Source organism: Onychomys torridus, chromosome 9 (assembly GCF_903995425.1).
Source record: "Onychomys torridus chromosome 9, mOncTor1.1, whole genome shotgun sequence".
Lineage (NCBI taxonomy): Eukaryota > Metazoa > Chordata > Mammalia > Rodentia > Cricetidae > Onychomys > Onychomys torridus.
The window spans coordinates 18,677,963-18,696,399 of NC_050451.1; positions in this window are offsets into that span (position 1 = coordinate 18,677,963).

Sequence of the window (18,437 nt, forward strand, 5' to 3'; positions counted from 1 at the left end):
GGGGAGAAACCTCTCCAGATTCCCAATGGTCTGATGTCAGCTATGCGGACTTTTCAGATGCTCTTTATGGAACCAAGTGGGTTCCATTTTTCCTAGTCTGGTGAGAATTTTTATCATGAATGTAAATTGGTTTTTCTCAGGTGGTCTTGTACATCAGTTGATATAATCATATTATTTTCTTAAAAATACTGATATTTTCTAGGAGGAGAATTGATTCTTTTATCATAATGTAATGTTGGGTTTTATCCCCAATAATTCCAATAAGTTTTTCATTTTTTTAAAGTCTGCCTTGTCTGAAATTAATACAGCTGCTCCAGCTTTCTTTTGCTTAGAGTTAGCATTGTGTATCCCTTTACTGTTAACTTGAGTCTGTATACTTAAAGTAAGTTTTCATAGACACTGGAGGCCTTGTTTCTTTAATTCTGTGTCACATTCCTTGCAATTCAATGCATCAAGATCATTCATAATTAAAGTGATCTTTGCTATAGTTGGATTAGGGACTATCATGCCTGTCATTCAGCATATAATGACAATTTAGTAAATTGTCATAGCTTATATTACAACAGTCACATGCCATTGTGATGGAGTTGTCATTGTAGTATTGTAGCATCATGTGCTACTCACATATTTGTGGTGATGAAGGTGTAAACCAGCCAAACATGTTGTTAGTTATGGAAGCAGAGCACATGAACCATATATGATATATAATAAATGGGCTTGTGGTTCAGCTAAGCAATGGAAGCCTGGTATAGGAAAACTTGTTTTTGTTTGTTTGCTTTTGTTTTTTGGTTTGATGGACTCTTGTTTGGCTCTAGGTGAGACTGTCTTAGGGGTGAGGGTCATAGAAAGCCCAATAGCTGTCAGAACTGCAGCTAGGTTCATGTCTCAAGAATTTAAAGAATGAAATTAAGATAACATGGAAAGTAAATTTTAGAGAGAGGGTTGACATAGATGAGAGAGAGAGAGAGACAGAGAGAGAGAGAGAGAGAGAGACAGAGAGAGAGAGACAGAGACAGAGAGAGACAGACACACAGAGAGAGACAGACACAGAGAGAGATCTTGTACAGCAGAAGGGTTCCCAGGAAGTAGATTGCCATCAAGCAACTAGTCTGTGAGCTTTTAAAGAACAGAAACTGGGTTGAGACCAAGGCAGGGGATGAGCTGGTCGGTCCAGCTGACCAATCCCAAGGCATCCAGGTGTGGTCTCAGTTTCAACCATGTACATACAGCTTCCAGGAAAGGGTAAGAGCTTATCTGGAATGTGGGACCAGAATGTTTTTCTGGCATTTTAACCTCCAGCAAGGACATTATCAGAACTGATACTTTTGGGCTCCTGCTTTTCCTGATCAATTTCTATTTTTTGTTTTCATCACCACCTGTGTTCAGGGCCCTGAGTTCAATCCCCAGTACAGGGAACAAAAGGCACAATCAACACTTACACTGGGTTCTGCATTCCCTTTTGCTGAACTAATGGTTATTCGAGAGTGTGCTCCTTAGCAGTAAAAACAATCTATGGTTCAGGTTTAGCTCCTCTTCTGATTGCACCATAAGGTGAGTGGCTGACCTGTGGCCTTAGTTTGTCCATGTTCTCTCCACTGGTGCTTGGGTGGTGATGGATCTCCACCTCACTTCTCAGAGTGCGCACTCATCATTTGGTGATTCATGCCTCACTCACTGCACTTTTTGATGTTTTTGTTCTGTCTTCCTTTTCTGCCTTGCTGGTCTGTGTTGAATATTTGTGCGTGTGCATGTTAAGTGCATGTATGTGTGTGTGTGTGTGTGTGTGTGTGTGTGTGTGTGTGTTGATGATTTCATAGTTACCTTGCTTGGAATTTTAAGTTTCTTGAATCTATAGATTAATGACTGGCATTTTGAAATTTTTCATGTATCATCCCATGAAACATTCCTTTTTTTTCTGTCCTCCCTATCTTTCCTCTGTTTTTCCAATTAAATGATGTTAATGCCTCTTAAAATGTGTCCAAGGATTTTTAGATGGCATGTTATTAGTGGTTTTGTTGTTACCTTTGAAAATTCCCTTTTCTCTTTGTGTTTAGATTTGCAAAGTTTCTATTGACTCATCTTTAGGCTCAGTAATTATTTCTTTTGTTATGTTCAACCTACTGATGAACCTGCCAAAGAGATTCTGTACTCTTTATTTCTGTCCTTTCATTTCTAGCATTTTCCTCTTGATTTTTAGAGTTTTCATGTTTGTGTTTCCATCAGCCATCTATTCTTTTGTGTCTTTCTTTCTCCCACTATGTCCCTTAACATATTAATCATGTTATGTTTAAATTCCCCTGTCTGTTCATTTAAAACCTGTGTCATATCTGATCCCTATGCATGCCTTGTCTTTTCAGAGATTCTTTTTTTTTTTTTTTTCTGATGTGCCTTGTAATATTTTGTTGGAATCCAGACATATTGTGTCATTTAATAGGCACTGTGGTTAGTTAGTCTTAGTGTCAGGTTTTATGTTAATCTAACTTGAAGCTGGGCCTGAGTTCATGTTTTCTGAGGCTGTAGTTGTTGCCAGAGGTTTCACATTCTGTCATCGTTTTTGATACTCTGTTGTCTTTGGGCTTCCCTAATGACTCCTCAGCAGGGTGCATCTGGAGCTCTTTTGATTTGAACTTACACCTCCTCTGGAGTTCTGTTGGTAATCAGAAGGGCATAGAAGAGGGGAGGCACCTATCATTTTATGATTAGACTAAACTTGCTTATTTTAATGAGGTTGTGTACTTGGGCCTCGCCATTCTCAAGTGTTGCCACACCCTTGCCCTATGGAGTAAGGGGATGTAGTCAGGGGCCACCTTTCCACTGGAAGAAAACTCTAATGGTTTATTTTTCCTCAGAGATCAGGAATTTGTTCTAAACAATGCTTAAGCTATTCCACAAAGGTTTTTCTTTCTTCTTCATCTTCTCGAGTTTGGGAAGGGGATTCCTGGATATTCACTATGAGAGGTTCTTGGAGGCAAAATTGACTAAAAGTCAGGATCCTCTACATATTGCTAGTCTCAAGATAGTCTCTACAAGCTTCCAGTTATTTATTGTTTTAACTACTTCTGAGTTTTTATTTAATTTGTGACTTCAGAAGATTCTTCTATCCTCTGCAGATTCACCTCTATCTCCATGGTGGTGTCTAGTTTAATAATGTCTGTTCTCTGACAGAACCAAAATGAGTCACTAAATCCTTTTGGTTTGTTCAGATTTTTATTATTGTAATAGAGTGATGTTAACTTAGTGGTCAACTCTTTATGCTACAATATTGACATGTGTACTAGTGGCAAAAGGTTATAAGGGTAACCAATTGCTTTTTAAAAATTGAATTTGAAACCTACTCCACAGGAGGAAATTTATGCCTAGTATTGTAAACCTTGTTAAAACCTCATGGCATGGGAATTAATAGGCCCTGGGGAGGAACCCACTACTGTTGCCTTGTTAGATTGACACATTGCCAAACTGCCTTGTAAATATTTATGCTTATATCTATAGATCAGTCATGCCCTCAGCCTAGGCCAGACAAGCTTCTTTCTGCAGTGGGCAGCAGATCATGCAGAGGCTTATCAAGTGACTGCTGAGTGGCAGGCCCTATGTGGGATAGCCATATCACCCCCTCTTCAAAGGCCCAAGGAGCATCATGGAAGAAAGAGCCAAAATAGCAGAGGTGGAGGAAGAGTGCTGTGAAATCCTGTCTGCTCGAGGTTGGCAAGAGATGGTGATGTGTCTGTTCAGCACTTTGTACCTCCTCGTAAGGGTCAAGTTGCCTGAACTTCAGGAAGACAATTACTGTCATATTTGTATCAGCAGCATTTTCTTATGTTCTGCTATGAAGCACAATTGTACAAATAACCATCTAATGGTTCTAAGTTTTCACCGTTCATCCCTGCCCACATTCACATGTGGGAGCTGCTTTGTCAGACACAGGCCCTCCTGTACAACCTTTAGGAGAGAAGTATTTCTTCAGTAGACTCTCCCAGAAAAGATTAAAACAAAAATGCTTTCAGCCAATATGGTTTTCACATCATTATTGATTAATTACTTGTACAATAATAAAAACATAGGTTATATAAATTTAATTTTGCACAAAGTCAAACATATCCATGCACTTTTCATTTAAAAGAAATCTGGCTACTTACTTAGGGAGCTAAAAAATATCAAAATATGCTCTTAATAATAGAAAATTTATTAGGTTTATAAGAATGTGTGTTGGAGGAGGAATGAAATTTACTTGGTTTTAGTCGTATTTTATTACAAAACTAGGAATAAATGGCATACTCTCAGTGCCTCATTACTTCCATCATAGGCCCAGTCTGCTTCATTCTACATGATTTTATTTAGACAGTGCTTTTGCCTAGATACATTCTGGGAACATTTCCAAACCAAGAAGAGGTGCCCCCCTAGTTGTCAGCAGTGTGGCCCAGTAGTGACTTTGTAACTAGGAACACAATAGATTGACAGCATCATAGATTCCAGAATGCATGCTATCTTTGGCCAGGGGTCCTTCCCAATCACTAACCAAATGGGCAGAAACAGACATGCCCAGGAGGGGCAACAAGCAGACAGAAATGTCAGAGAAGTTTCCAGAGGCTCCATGGGGCCAGGGCAGCAAAGCTGCTGATGTGGGCAGCAGAATCAGAATGTGCTTGTGTTTTCTAGGGTTGTTAAAATGGTCAAGGCTTTTAGGGGGATGGGGAGGGCTTAGGAGGTAGTCACAAATCTCTGAAAACATTTCAAAAAATCATTCTGTTCTCTCTCATCCCCTGTGATAATTCAAATAGGAATTCTCTCCCCCACCCCGCCATAGACTTATGTGCTTGAATATTTCGTACACAGGGAGTCGCACTATTAGGAGGTGTGGCCTTGTTAGAGTATGTGTGGCTTTGTTGGAAGAAGTGTTTTACTGGGGCGGGGGTAGGCTTTGAGGTCTTAGAAGTTCAAGGCATTTCTTTTCCTGCTGCCCATGGATTAAGATATAGAACTCTCAGCTCCTTCTCCAGTACCATGTCTGCCTGCATGCCACCATGCTTTCCTCCATGATGATAATGGACTAAACCCCTGAAACTGTAAGCCAGTTCCAATTAAATGCTTTCCTTTATAAGAGTTGCCATGTTCATGGTGTCTCTTCATAGCAATAGAAACCCTAACTGAGATAACCCCAAACTATCATAGATAAACATTCCCTTAGATTGGTAAAGTAGAAACAGAAGCAACAAATAGAGCATCCTTAAGCTCAGACTTCTAAACAGAGAATGAGTAAGTAGTTTATAGGGCCAGCTTGGATTAAAGCTCTGCTTCTGTCTTCCTAGAAAGGTTAATGATTTGGACCTTAGATTTTTGTCTTTGTAAATGAAGCCTTTTGAGAAAATGGGCAGGCAAAATGAAAGACTTTTTCAGCAAAGTGCAAGGATCTCAAATCAAGTGGATGCAATGGACCAGGCTTTTTCTTTGGGGCCACCAACCAGCTCCCAAATCATGATGTGGAGACTTCTTATTAGCCATGAATGCTCACCCTAGCTCAGGCCCATTTGTGGTTAGCACTTTTAACTTAAATTAACCTGTTTCTCTTTATCTACCTTTTTGCCTTGTGCCTGTGACTGTGAGGGCCCAACAGCACAGGTGTGTACCCTTCCCATGGGAGTCATAGAGGAGGCAGCAGTGCTCCAGGAAACACAAACAGCCCCTATTCACCCTTCCTTCTGTGTGTCATTGCCCCCACATTAACCAGTCACCCATACTGAAGAAGATGTCAGAGACTGTTGGAGAGCAGCTGTAGAGAGATGGAGGGCAGAAAGAGGGGCTTGTGGATGACAAAAAGGGAAAAAAGGAAAGGAAGGGACATGACAGCTCCTAGATATGGTGGAGGAGAAAGTTTATTGTAGATAAAAGGGAGAGCACAGTCAGAGGCAGAGAAATCTGGGAGAGTCCAGAGTGGACATGACCAGGCTGAGCTGGGGCATGTGGAGAGACAGGGAAGGGAAGTGAGGTGAAGAAAGGGAAACCAGCTATGGCAGCCTGGTCCAAAAAGGGTAGGTAACCAAAATGTTTGGATTGTATAAGGAAGAGCCTCTAGGGTAAAGGCAGAGGGTGGGGTAGGCCAGCCATACCCTGTAACAGGTAGAGACTAAGGGAGGCTGGGAGAATCTGGAGGTCAGGCCCACTTTGATACATTAAATAGATACCTCAGCCATTTGTCCTGGGTTTGAAACTCAACAACTGGGTCTGAGTTTAGACAGGGCCACATTTATTCAAGGTAAGGGGCCATTTTTGTCACCAACATGTGCAGTTGACCAAAATGTGATGGGACGTGGCTTCTTATGGGGTGGAAATGACTACCATACCATAATGCCCTCCCTGCCCCCCTTTCTGGAACTTCTTGGCCTGGCCTCAAGGGAAGCTAGGAAATGTAGTCCTTTAGCAGGAAACTATCATTTTTAACTCAGAGGCTATAAAATGGCAGGACAGAAATGTTGCAGCTGTTTTCTTCTGAGAAGGGTCTCTATTGGAGGGGAAGTTGTAGGTCCATTGAAGAGGTGGGGGTCCTCTGGTCATGTAGCAGGGGGAAGAGTCTTAACTTGATTGGCTATGGTGGATCAGCGGATTGGTGTCCTGTATTCTGGAAGGACTTGGGAAATAATTATAAGAGGATTGTAAGCAGATGATTTGGTTACAGAGTAAAAGCAGAGATATTTTCTGTGAAGGTTGGGGTGGGGGAGGAAAGCAGAGATGGGAGAGATAGGGGGGGCCGTGAGAGAAAGTGGGCATAAAGGTGGTTCAGTGTGACAGTGACTGCCCCATTGCCAAGACTGTGGTAATAAAATGAGCTAGCAGAAGTAGCAGGGAGATACAGAGTCAAAGGAAGGGAACAGGAGAAAAGAGAGGGCAAATGTAAAGAATTGTGTCTGATCTGGGCTGAAAGGGAGGAGGTCCCTTTTAGCCAGAGTTTTCCCACAGAATCTAAAAGGTCTTTCTGCAGATGTATCTGGAACAGATGGAGCTGTTGTACGTGAGGACTATTGGGAAAGCTTGCATGGACCGTTGGGTTTAGGTCTAGGGTGAAGTTCAGTAAGTAAAACATTTAAAAGACAGGGTAAAAGCAGGTACGAGGAGAGCAAAGACGCAAAAATGGTCAAGGGGAGAGGCCAGAGTGGGAGGGAACCCAACAAGTTTTGTCTGGTCCCTGTGTCCTTAAGTACCATGTCAAACTAGTGAGGACTTGTTGGCATGGAAGCAGCATTGTCAATCAGGACTTGGTGGTATGGAAGCAATGTTGCTCGAGGTGAAGGGCACAGATCCCATCCTTAACAATAGACAGATCTGGCCCTTTTTAGTTTTGGAATCCTGTAGCAGTCAAGGAGTCGAGTTGGTCCTGGGGGATGTTAAACTGGGGAGATAGAGGTTAATTGATACAAAGGAGGTTTTGGTCCAGCTGTTAGTTCTGAGACCTGAAAACATTGTCTGGAGTGGCAAGAAAAGGATGAACTGGATGACCCATGCCTGCATTGGTCCCTTTTTGAGGTCACACGAAGAGCTTTTAAAGGTTTGAGGGTACTGATATTTCAGTAACTGCTTCAAGGCTGACAGAAGTGTGACAAGATGAGCAGCAGATAGAGGGCTTCAAAAGAGGTCCATCGGGGCTGCGGTAAAACTTCACAGGTGCCACAGATGTAGAGCTAAGTCAGGAGGCCTTACCAGGCCACCAGCGGGAACAGTAAGAGACAAAGCTTCGTGAGGAAAACATTTACATAAAGATTCACATGAGTTAAATACAACTGTGCAGTGGCAGGCGTGTGTCCGAGTTCTGTAGAAGGATAAGGTAACTTTAGTGAGCTGTTCACTCCATCAGTCTCCTGCGTAAGGAACATGTGCCTGGGAACTTTGTAAAGAAGTCATTTAAAGTCAGTGTGCAGGGAGGCATCTGAACAGAAGCTGTCTAAGTGACATGTTTTTGCTTCTACATATGACATTGTATATTTGCTTCAAGTATTAACAATACTAGCTGTTATTTAATGAAAAAAACAGACTATCTCAAATAAAATACAACTTTTGGCTATAAACAACTTGATGAGGTAATAATTTAAAAACGGGTACTATTACCTTAAATGATAATATGTAATATTTGAAAACATGACTTAATACATATTTTTAATAACACCAATTTGTTATAGCTATAAACAGTAAATGTATTTTATATTATCAGTCTACATAGAGACAGTTGAATTCTAAGTTGTATTTCCACAAAGAAATGATTATTATTCAGTGTTAAAATGCCCCCAGAGACAGTGACTTCTGTGCTTTCTCCTCAATGAGACTTCTCTAGAAAACTCTAGAACATCTTGTCAGTGACTGCCACATCAAAAGTAAGTGATTCCATGTTTGTCCTTCTGAGTCTGGGTTACCTCACTCAGGATGATTTTTTCTAGATCCATCCATTTGCCTACAAACCTCATGATGTCATTGTTTTTCTCTGCTGAGTAGTACTCCATTGTGTATATGTACCATATTTTCTTTATCCATTCTTCATATGGTATGTACTCACTCATAGGAGGATATTAGATGTAAAACAAAGATGACTAGACTGCTACACATCTCCAGGGAAGCTAACTAGAAAACAGGACCCTAGGAAAGACCCAGGGATCACCCAATGACAGAGAAATGGATGAGATCTCCATGAAAAACCTGGACGACAGTGGGAGTAATGAAGGGCAAGATTTGGGGGAAAGAAAGCTTAGGGGAGCAGGAGATCCCAGCTGGATCAAGAACAGAAAGGGAGAACAAGGAATAACAGACCATGAAAATGAAGACCACATGAGAACAGGAATAGGCAGAGTGCTGGAGAGGTCCCCAGAAATCCACAATGATATATCCTCTGTAGACTGCTGGCAATGGTGGAGAGAAAGCCTGATCTGACCTAGTCTGGTGATCAGATGACTAAACACCCTAACAGTCGTCTTGGAACTCTTATCCAATAACTGATGGAAGTGGAGGCAGAGATCCTCAGCCAGGTCCCAGGTGGAGCTCCAGGTGTCCAACTGTTGAGAAAGAGGATGGACTGCAAGAGCATGAATTGTTGAATCCAAGATTGCAAAAAGCACAGGGACAAATAGCCAATTGAAAGAAAGCACATGAATTGTGAACCAACGGCTGTGGAGCCCCCAGCTAGATCGGGCCCTCTGGATAAGTGAGACAATTGAATAGTTTGATCTGTTTGGGAGGCACCCAGGCTGTGGGACCAGGACCTGTCCTTAGTGCATGAGCTGGCTGTTTGGAACCTTGAGCTTACACAGAGACACATGCTCAGCCTGGAAGGAGGGGGCATGACCTGCCTGTACTGAATCCACCAGGTTTAAATGAATCCCCAGGGGTTTCTTGGTCCTGGAGAACATGGGAATAGAGGGGAGGGGCAGGGGGGAAGGTGAGGGGTGGGAGCAGGAGGGGAGAGGACAGGGGAACCCATGGCTGATGTGTAAAATTAAAACACATAATAACAATAATAATGATAATAAAATAAAAAAGAGTAAGTGATTCATTTTATAATTTTTCCAAAATTAACCCTATTAGCATAACCTTTTAAAATTATCTACAACATTTTTATTCCATACACTCAACCAGCAGATGAAAGATGAAACTCTGTCATGTCAAATATGTATAAATAATTTACCTGTAACATAAACCGAGTTAACAAGCAAGGCTAAAGCCAACTCCTCAGTCCATTTGTCAATGGACAAATCTCTAGGTCACCACATACTGATAGCAGTAAGCGTGTTTCTTGACATCATTCTATTTAAAAACAGGTTAGTTGCTTAGAGGCACAACTGTAAAGCAAGATAACCAAATCAAATGAGTTTTAACAAACATTAGATTCCGGAATTTCTTAGAAAACCTGCACGACTCAGTTCCTGGGGAACGGTGTGATGTCTCTTTTTCACTGAGATACTTTACTTCAGCACCAAAGCCCTGATATCCTTGGTAGGCTCCAAGGCAAGCATGGTCCTGGAGCTCTCTATCTGGGTAGAGACTGGATTATCGTCTCAAAGCACAATATGTGAGCCCAGGTTGAGGAGACTCTCTTCTTCATCTAAGTCATCCTCCTGAAGAATCTGAGGGCTTATGGGTAAGGGATATCACTTAATAGAATTGGTTATGGACTCTGCAGAATCAAAACCAACTGTCATAGATGCCTCTTGGTTATTCTGAATAACTTTCCAAAGATGTGAGTTTGATGACAGAGTATCTGGCTTCCTCCCTTAATAAGGGAACATAGGTGGTTAGGGTGTGGACCCTGGAATTACCCTTTGCTAAAAGGAAGAATGAGATGCCAGGGTAAAGGGATGGCCAATTGAATTGGCATGCAGGAGTTCCCATACCAGTCAGGTGATAGGTACAAGTTTCCCCTGTTCACAGCATCCTCATGTGTCAGTTTAGGAGACAATTAGGGCAGAGTAGTTGCCATTTGCCTCTCTGTTGTTTGGGATATTTAGGATATGGGTGGAGACTCTGAGATCTTCCACTGAGAATTCATTCCCATGTCATGTAAAACGTGAGGAGGCATGACACACCTAGAGCTGGTCAGGCCTATGCAGCTAGAGGCAGAAGTAGCAGATTTCTGGCATGTCTTATTTCTCATGCGTGCTTGTCCTGTCATGAAGCTAGCATGCAACTTACTCTGGTGGGATGGTGCTCCATCCAAGGGAACTACCTGAGCCTGAAGCTTTCCCGCTGTGCAAGTGTATTATAAATGTAATCCATTTTATTCAAGCACTCAAATTTTATATACCCAATTTTGGATATTATTCTATACTAAATGAACTAAGTTTAGTTTAAACTTTTTTGAGTTACTTGCTTTAGGATTAACTTCGACAACATATACAGAAAGCTGTATAATGGGATATAAATATTAGTCTCTCCCCCTAAGCTTGTCTCTGTAAATAAATTATACCATGTGATAAGTCACCTTAACCAAGATGGTGGTAATGCCACATGGCATGCTTCCATCTTGATGAGGTCACCAGCCAACATGGTGGCAAGCCACATGATATTCCAAGGTGAGCACACACCCTTCTCCTAAACAAGAGTTGAGTCCTAAGTTATGTGCAGGTATGCCATAACAAATTAAGATTATCTATGCAATTGTTATCCCCTTTTTGTTACCAATTTTAAGCTAACTTTAAATTTTATAGATCCTTGTTAAATCACACTCAATAAATTTACCACTTCTAAAATACAGAAAGTTAAATTTTCGGCAAAAGCAAAGCTTTAAAGGTAGTAAATGAAATGAAGGAAGGGGCAGAGTATTCAGTTAGACACCTTACCGTTTGTAACCTCTATGGGAAATAGTTTACTTCTTAGTTGTACTCAAGTTCAGTGTTCTCAAGTTTCCTGGGCTGTTCTGTTTTGTCTCTGTCTTCCTGTCACAGAGTCAGGTGGTCATCCTGACCTCTTTGGAGGGAACTTGTAAACAAACATGCATGGATCTGTAGCAGACAGGCCAAACTCCACCTCCAGAGCCAGCCTTTTCAGTGAAGCAGAGCAGCATAAAATCATTTTTCAGTATTGTAGCACAAATCCTAATTGGTCTTAATAAAAACCTGGAGCCAGATATTGGGGTAAATGATGAAAGATCAGAGAAGCAGAGCAGCCAGCCACTAGTTCTTACCTCTATGAGATCCTCAGCCAGAAGGATTCAGCTCCTTTCTCCTCCTGCCTTATATTCCTTTCTCCACCAAGCCATATCACTTTCTGTCTCAACCTCCCAAGTACTGGAATTAAAGGTATTTGCCACTACTACCTGGCCTCTATGGCTAACTAGTGGTTGGCTTTGCCCTCTGATCTTCAGGCAAGTTTTACTTGTTAGATCATACACACAATATTATCCATATCCAAAAGATATTTGAATCTGTAAGATAAGACTGAACCCAGTGATCTATATAACTATAACCAGTTTGTGCATGCGTGTGTGTGTGTGTGTGTGTGTGTGTGTGTGTGTGTGTATGTCCGCACACACATGATATGAGCAGATAGCCTGAAATGCTTTTACCTCTTAGCTGTTAGAGATACAAGCAGGGCATTCCAGGCACAAGTTTAAGACAGAAGAGTTCTATGCTACCTCAGTTAGGAATAGATACAGGTTTGGAGGCCTAGCAGAAACAGCTGGCCTTCTGACTTTAAATGTGGTTGTAAACCAGGGCCTTGAGAAAGAGAAAAGTGAATGGTGAGTGATATAGGGGAGGCCACTTGGACCATTCTAGCATACTGTTTTGTGAGGTTACCAAAACTAGTTTAGATATTAAACACCAAGACTTCTGAATTTGGAGCATCAGTGGCCATTTGTTCAATGTATATTGAGGCCAGATTTGGACAGAGAGCTGAACCAGTGAACTTGGTATGAGGTCTCCCATGTGGAGCATTATAGATTAGCCTGCAGCCTGACTGAAGGTATGTGCTTTGGAATGGAGGTTTTGAAACCCATGGCAGGGGCCCCAGGATCAAGATTAAAAAACAGGGGTCTCTATCCATTCACATAGAGCACCCTATAAGTCCCAAAATGACCAAACATGACCAGAAAGTAAATGGGCATTCCCCAACCTCTACATTCCAGGATTAGGAACCTGCAGGGCTAGTGAGTGGAAGGTTCTCAGATATGATCAAGTGGTAAGCAAGTGGAAATTTCCCAGAATTTCTTTCTCACAGAAAGTGGAAATTCTCTGGTGCCTTTGACCAAGTGGCACTTAAGACAGAAAGAAGGAAACTGGGCTGAGCTCCCAGACCTAACCAGAGTGCCTTGGAGTTAGGTCCATGGTTATCTTGTCTGGGAGTTTTGCTAGAGTGCATGCATGTCAACTGTGTCGAGGAGAGACAATACGTTGAGAGTTAAAGGGTAGAGAGGAAGAGTGGAAAGGAAGCCTGACAGAATCGGTGGCTGTCCCTGGTCCTCTTGGTCCTGGGACTGGGGAGGGTATGAGAGGCAGGGAGGTTTGTCCATAGATGGGTCCGAGCCACTGCTAGGCTCAGATTTGCCATTCCAGGTCTTCGGCACCATATAGATTATTAGAGAGCAGCTGTAGAGTGATGTAAAGAGGAAAGAAAGAAAAGTTTGGTCTGACCGTAGGCTGGACCATCCTTATTCAAGTCAGGGCTCTCGTATGATCACAATCAAAGTGTGTGTGTGTGTGCGTGTGTGTGTGTGTGTGTGTGTGTGTGTGTGTGTGTATGTGTGTGTGTGTGTGTGTGTATGTGTGTGTGTGTGTGTGTGTATGTGTGTGTATGTGTATGTGTGTGTGTGTGTATGTGTGTGTATGTGTATGTGTGTGTGTGTGTGTGTGTGTGTGTGTGTGTGTGTGTTGGTATTATGTTCCTCAAAATATTGTGCACCCTAATAAACTTATCTGGGGTCAGAGAACAGACAGCCACTAGATACAGAGGCCAGAAAATAGAGCCACACACTCCTTTAATCCTAGCATTCCAGAGGCAGAGATCTGCCTGGATCTCTGAGTTCAAGGCCACACTGGAAACAGCTAGGCATGATGACTCACGCCTTTAATCTCAGGAAGTGATGGCAGGAAACAGAAAGATATATAAGGTGTGAAAAACCAGGAACTAGAGCTGGTTAAGCTTTTAGGCTTTCAAGAAGCAGTTCAGCTGAGATTCATTCTGGATGAGGACTCAGAGGCTTCCAGTCTGAGACAACAGGACCAGCTGAGGAACTGGCGAGGTGAGGTGGCTGTGGCTTGTTCTGCTTCTCTGATCTTCCAGCATTCACCCCAATAACTGGCCTCAGGTTTGATTTTATTAATAAGACTCTTTAAGATTCCTGCTGTGTGTGTGTGTGTGTGTGTGTGTGTGTGGGTGTATGTGTGTGTATGTGTGTGTGTGTGTGTACGTGTGTATGTGTGTGTGTGTATGTGTGTGTGCGTGTGTATGTGTGTGTATGTGTGTGTATGTGTGTGTGTGCGTGTGTATGTGTGTGTGTGTATGTGTGTGTATATGTGTGTGTGTATGTGTGTGTGTGTGTGTGTGTGTGTGTGTGTGTGTGTGTGTGAGGGGTGGCAGGGAGTCCAGTTTTAGTCCCTTTTGGAACTGCTTGACCCTGACTGCAAGGGAAGCTGGTCAGTGTAGACATTTAGGAGGAAACTGTCAGGAAGAGAAGGACAAGCCCTTTGCAATGCAATTTCTCTTCTTTTTGGTCCTCCTTTACTAACTAGTAAACTGGAGGCAGAGCATGTGGGAAAAATCAGAACATATCACCAAGGGAAATGCAAACATTGGAGCCAAGTTTGTGCAGCATTTCTGCCTCTGCCAAACATGAAATCCATATGCATGCACCCGCTGCAAACTGCAAACTGTGCTGTTTAGGTCATTGTGCCCATGCCTTAAATACTCCCGCATTTGTACTTAAAACTTGCATTGCAGGGTGCAAACAGAAACTGAAACATTTGTGCTAACTGTCCAGAATGTTAACTTTCTTTATTTGGAATAACATTAAAAAGCAAGTAAACTACACCATGATGTCTTCAAGAGACTGCAGAAGAAGGTTTTCAAAATTTTATATTGAGTAATTTTATGAACACTTCTTTCTCTTGCTTTTTTATTATTGTTGTTCTTTCTTATCATCATTTTTGTCTGTTTTTTTTTTCTTTTGAGTCAGGGACTCACTTGTAGTCCAGGCTGGCCTGAAACTTGCTATGTAGGTCAGCTTGGCCCCAAAAGTGTATCATAGCTCACTACGGCTTCAAACTCATGCAATTATCCTGACTCAGCCTTCCATGTGCAGAGCTTACAGATGAGAATTATCATGTATAGCTTTGCTCCTGTTTATGTGACAGTTACCTAGCTGGCTCTGAAGCAGTAGGCTAGCTGTCCACACACATTCAACCGAATTCTGTACTCAGAAGTGGCAGGATGTCTACTCAGCAGCAGGGACCACACAGACAGGAATGGTAGAGGCTCAGAAGCCTCTGCAGGACAGGTGATGGATGCTGGGCAGAGGTGAGACTCTATACTAGCATCTCACATGATGTCAGATGCCCAAGATCTTAGCAAATGTTGACGAGAGAGGAAAAGCCTCAATGATGCTGAGTTTTGAGTACTGTGTATGTTTCCTACGGCTGCTGTAACACACTGCCCGTCATCAGTCACTTGGGGTAGTGCATACCAGAACCTGTGGTCAGATGTCTCGGGTTCAGCTGTGGAATGATGTCCCTTTGTAGTCTCTAGAGGAGCTGACTTTTTTGCTCTTTCCAGTTTCTAAGAAGGCTGTTTGTTACTCACATGGGAATATTTTCTGCTGTCCATGAAGCCATGTGGCATCTTCTCTGATTTCTGAAGTGCCATTTGAGGTTACTTTTGATTCTATGGGTTTCTCCTGGACAGTCAGGTTGACTGTTCACTCCCATGTCATTTACCTCTGTTGAAAATGCTCTTTTGCTATGTATGGTGACATTGCTCCCAGGTTTCAGGGGATAGGGTGTAGGCAGTATGTAGGGGTCATATCCAGCTGTTGAGGCCTGCCATCTGATATTGAGTACTCCATTTGGAAGTTGGTCACAACAAAATAGTACTGTTTTGTAAATGAGCTGAGGGGCCTGCTTCTACACTAAATTTCAAATAAGGAAAGGCAAAATAAAATAAAATAAAATAACATTAAAACACTGGCCAGTGCTAGACTCCAATAACCACCATAAAACACTGTCAGGGCTAACCTCTAAAGAATCTACATTTATGATTAGTATCTGACTCTCCTCATGATATTGTTTAAAGTGCTGTGCAGGAGAAGCAACATATACTTTTTTGAGAACTCAATTTTTTTTTTTCAGTTCATTTGTGACAACGTCAGATATTTCTTATGGGATAAATAGGCACCCAGATCACAGGAGAAAGAATGTCCTCGGGAGAGTTTCTCTAGTCTATGGAAAATCTCAGAGGTCCAGATTTCTTAGGACTCTCTGTAATGGGATGGCAGATTCTGATCACTGTCTCCATTTACTTCTTGTTCCACGACTGTCACTCATACTCTGTTCAACTGCGTTCTCTTCTGTACCTGGTGGGGTGAGAATGGGCACTAGGGAATTCTGGTTCTCCATAGTCATGGGGAAATCCCTTCTCCCATCACTGTGTCTGGCTCTTTTGTCAATGATGATCTCTGTCGGGTTACTGTTGTTGACCATCCACACCTCTGGAGAAGATACAGGGACCATGCTAGGAAATCAGCTTTGACACATCCCTACCACCCTGAACTTGAGGTGCCAGGGCTGGCTCCAGCTCCCTCCCAGCCTCTGTTCTTTCTGTTCCCATATCTCCCCTTTGGCAAGGTTGGTACAGTATTTGCCATTTGAAACACATAATGGATTTATCTGGAAGCTGTAAAATACAGCCAGCCTCTATCCCAAAAGCTCTCCATACACAGTTTCTGTAGGACAAAGACCCAAGTCTCTTTTTTTGTCTTTACATTTTTTAACTTTATTATAATCACAGATTTATGAATAAAGAGCACCCATACACTCTTCTGCATGTAACTGTTCTGAACCCAGTAGCTGTAAGCATAATGTTCTTTTTACCTCTGAATGCTTTCCAAATATAAGAAACTCTTGAATATAACCATAGAACAATTGTTAAAAACTGAGAAAGAAAACAATTAAAAAATTATATTTGTAGGTATAAGTCTTACTGAAACCTTGTCATTATCCCAATAATATCTTGAGAGCAAAGTCTTTATTTCTTAAATCCTGATGGAAAAATAAGCTTCACGTTTTGGAGATGAGAATTTTACTTGTAATGTGCTTTACAATCTTTGGTCAACATGTTGTGACTGTACATCTTTTTTTGTTTTGTTTTGTTTTTGTTTTTTGAGATAGGGTTTCTCTGTGTAGCTTTGTGACTTTTCCTGGAACTCACTTGATAACTTCAGGCTGGCCTCGAACTCACAGAGATTTGCCTGTCTCTGCCTCCCGAGTGCTGGAATTAAAGGCGTGCGCCACTACCACCCGGCTGTGACTGTACATCTTAATGAGGTTCACTGTGACCTTTCTGCACACATATGTACACTCTGATCTGAGCAGGCAACAAAATCTCCTTCTCCTAGTATCTTTGAGCTCCTCGCTACAGCAGGGTATGTATGGCCACCCTGCCTCTCTTGTTGGCTAGTGGTGTTGGTGGGGAAATAGAAAACCGGCATGCCTTCAAGCAGAGGCAGAGCAGTTCAAGAAAGGCTCTGGCAGTAGTAGCAGATGCTTCTAGAACATTCTTGGAACCTCAGAAGAAGTCTTTTGCAGGGAAAAACATTTGAGAGGTCAAGTGGGGAGTAACATGGAACTGAAAGTCAAGCACTGTACCTGAGACCGGAGCTTCATCAGGACCCTCCCCTTGCCTGCCTGTAATGCTTTGAATGAGGAGTCCTGAAAGTCTTGACTTTCTCATCACCACTGCCCTGCAGCTCCTAGGGTAGGCAGCATGTTCCCACAACCGAAGCTGCTTCTGAACAGTGACCCAGAGCCCTGTGTGCAGGCAGGGCAGGCAAGAAGAGAAGGCACATGTGTGCCAGCATTACCCCCTACCCCTTCCACTCCCCCCCAGCATGATCCACCTGCAGCTTCTCTGGTAACAGCCGCTGGCATTTCTAAGGTGCTCAGGAGCTGCAGATGAGAATGAAGAGCTTTGTCCAAGCAGTTAATGGAGACAGAGAGAGGGGGCAGACCTGAGGGGACCAAACAGCCTAATCTGAAGTGGAGCCAAGAGTGAGGGTAATAAGGGTTAACACATCATGCAGGTGCTCCTGCGCTGATGATATTTGGTAGGCAGTAGTATAGCAGAAAGTTCAAGTGTACAAGGAGTGAACAGAAGCAACGTTAATCAATATGGACCTAACACAGAAGGCCAAGCTATCTTCCCCCTTGCTTCTAGCGATTTATTATGAAATATCAAACTACCCTCAAAATTTGAGCTCAAAGTGGCCATTTCATAAAATTTCTCAAGATCCTGAGTGCCACCTGGGGTTAGGATAATAGAGTTCCATTTAATGTGTCAACTTTTTGTTGGTCTTAGTTGAGCTATAATCTATTGGACATTGCTGCAAGATGGTGGTCATGACTGGAGCGTGGTTGGTAGGCTTGCTGCAGGGATCCACAGATGGACAAGAAGCTGGGACCACCTCTTTGTCTCTTGACAGGTGGACTCAGGGCTTAGCAGCTTCCTGCCTGCCCTGGATCTGTCTGTACCATTGATGGCTTCTTATGAATGTGTTCAGGACTCCCCAAGCTGGAGCACTGCGACTGCCCAATCCAATCATCTTAATTTACATCTGATACAACTCACTTCCGAAACATTTTGTTGATTCAGCTCACATGGTCAGTCCCATTTAATGCAGAGAGGGAGGATTCAAGGATCAGAATCCCAGAAGGTATGGCTCATGCTGGGGTTTGTCACTGCAGACTAATTACCATCTTATTAAG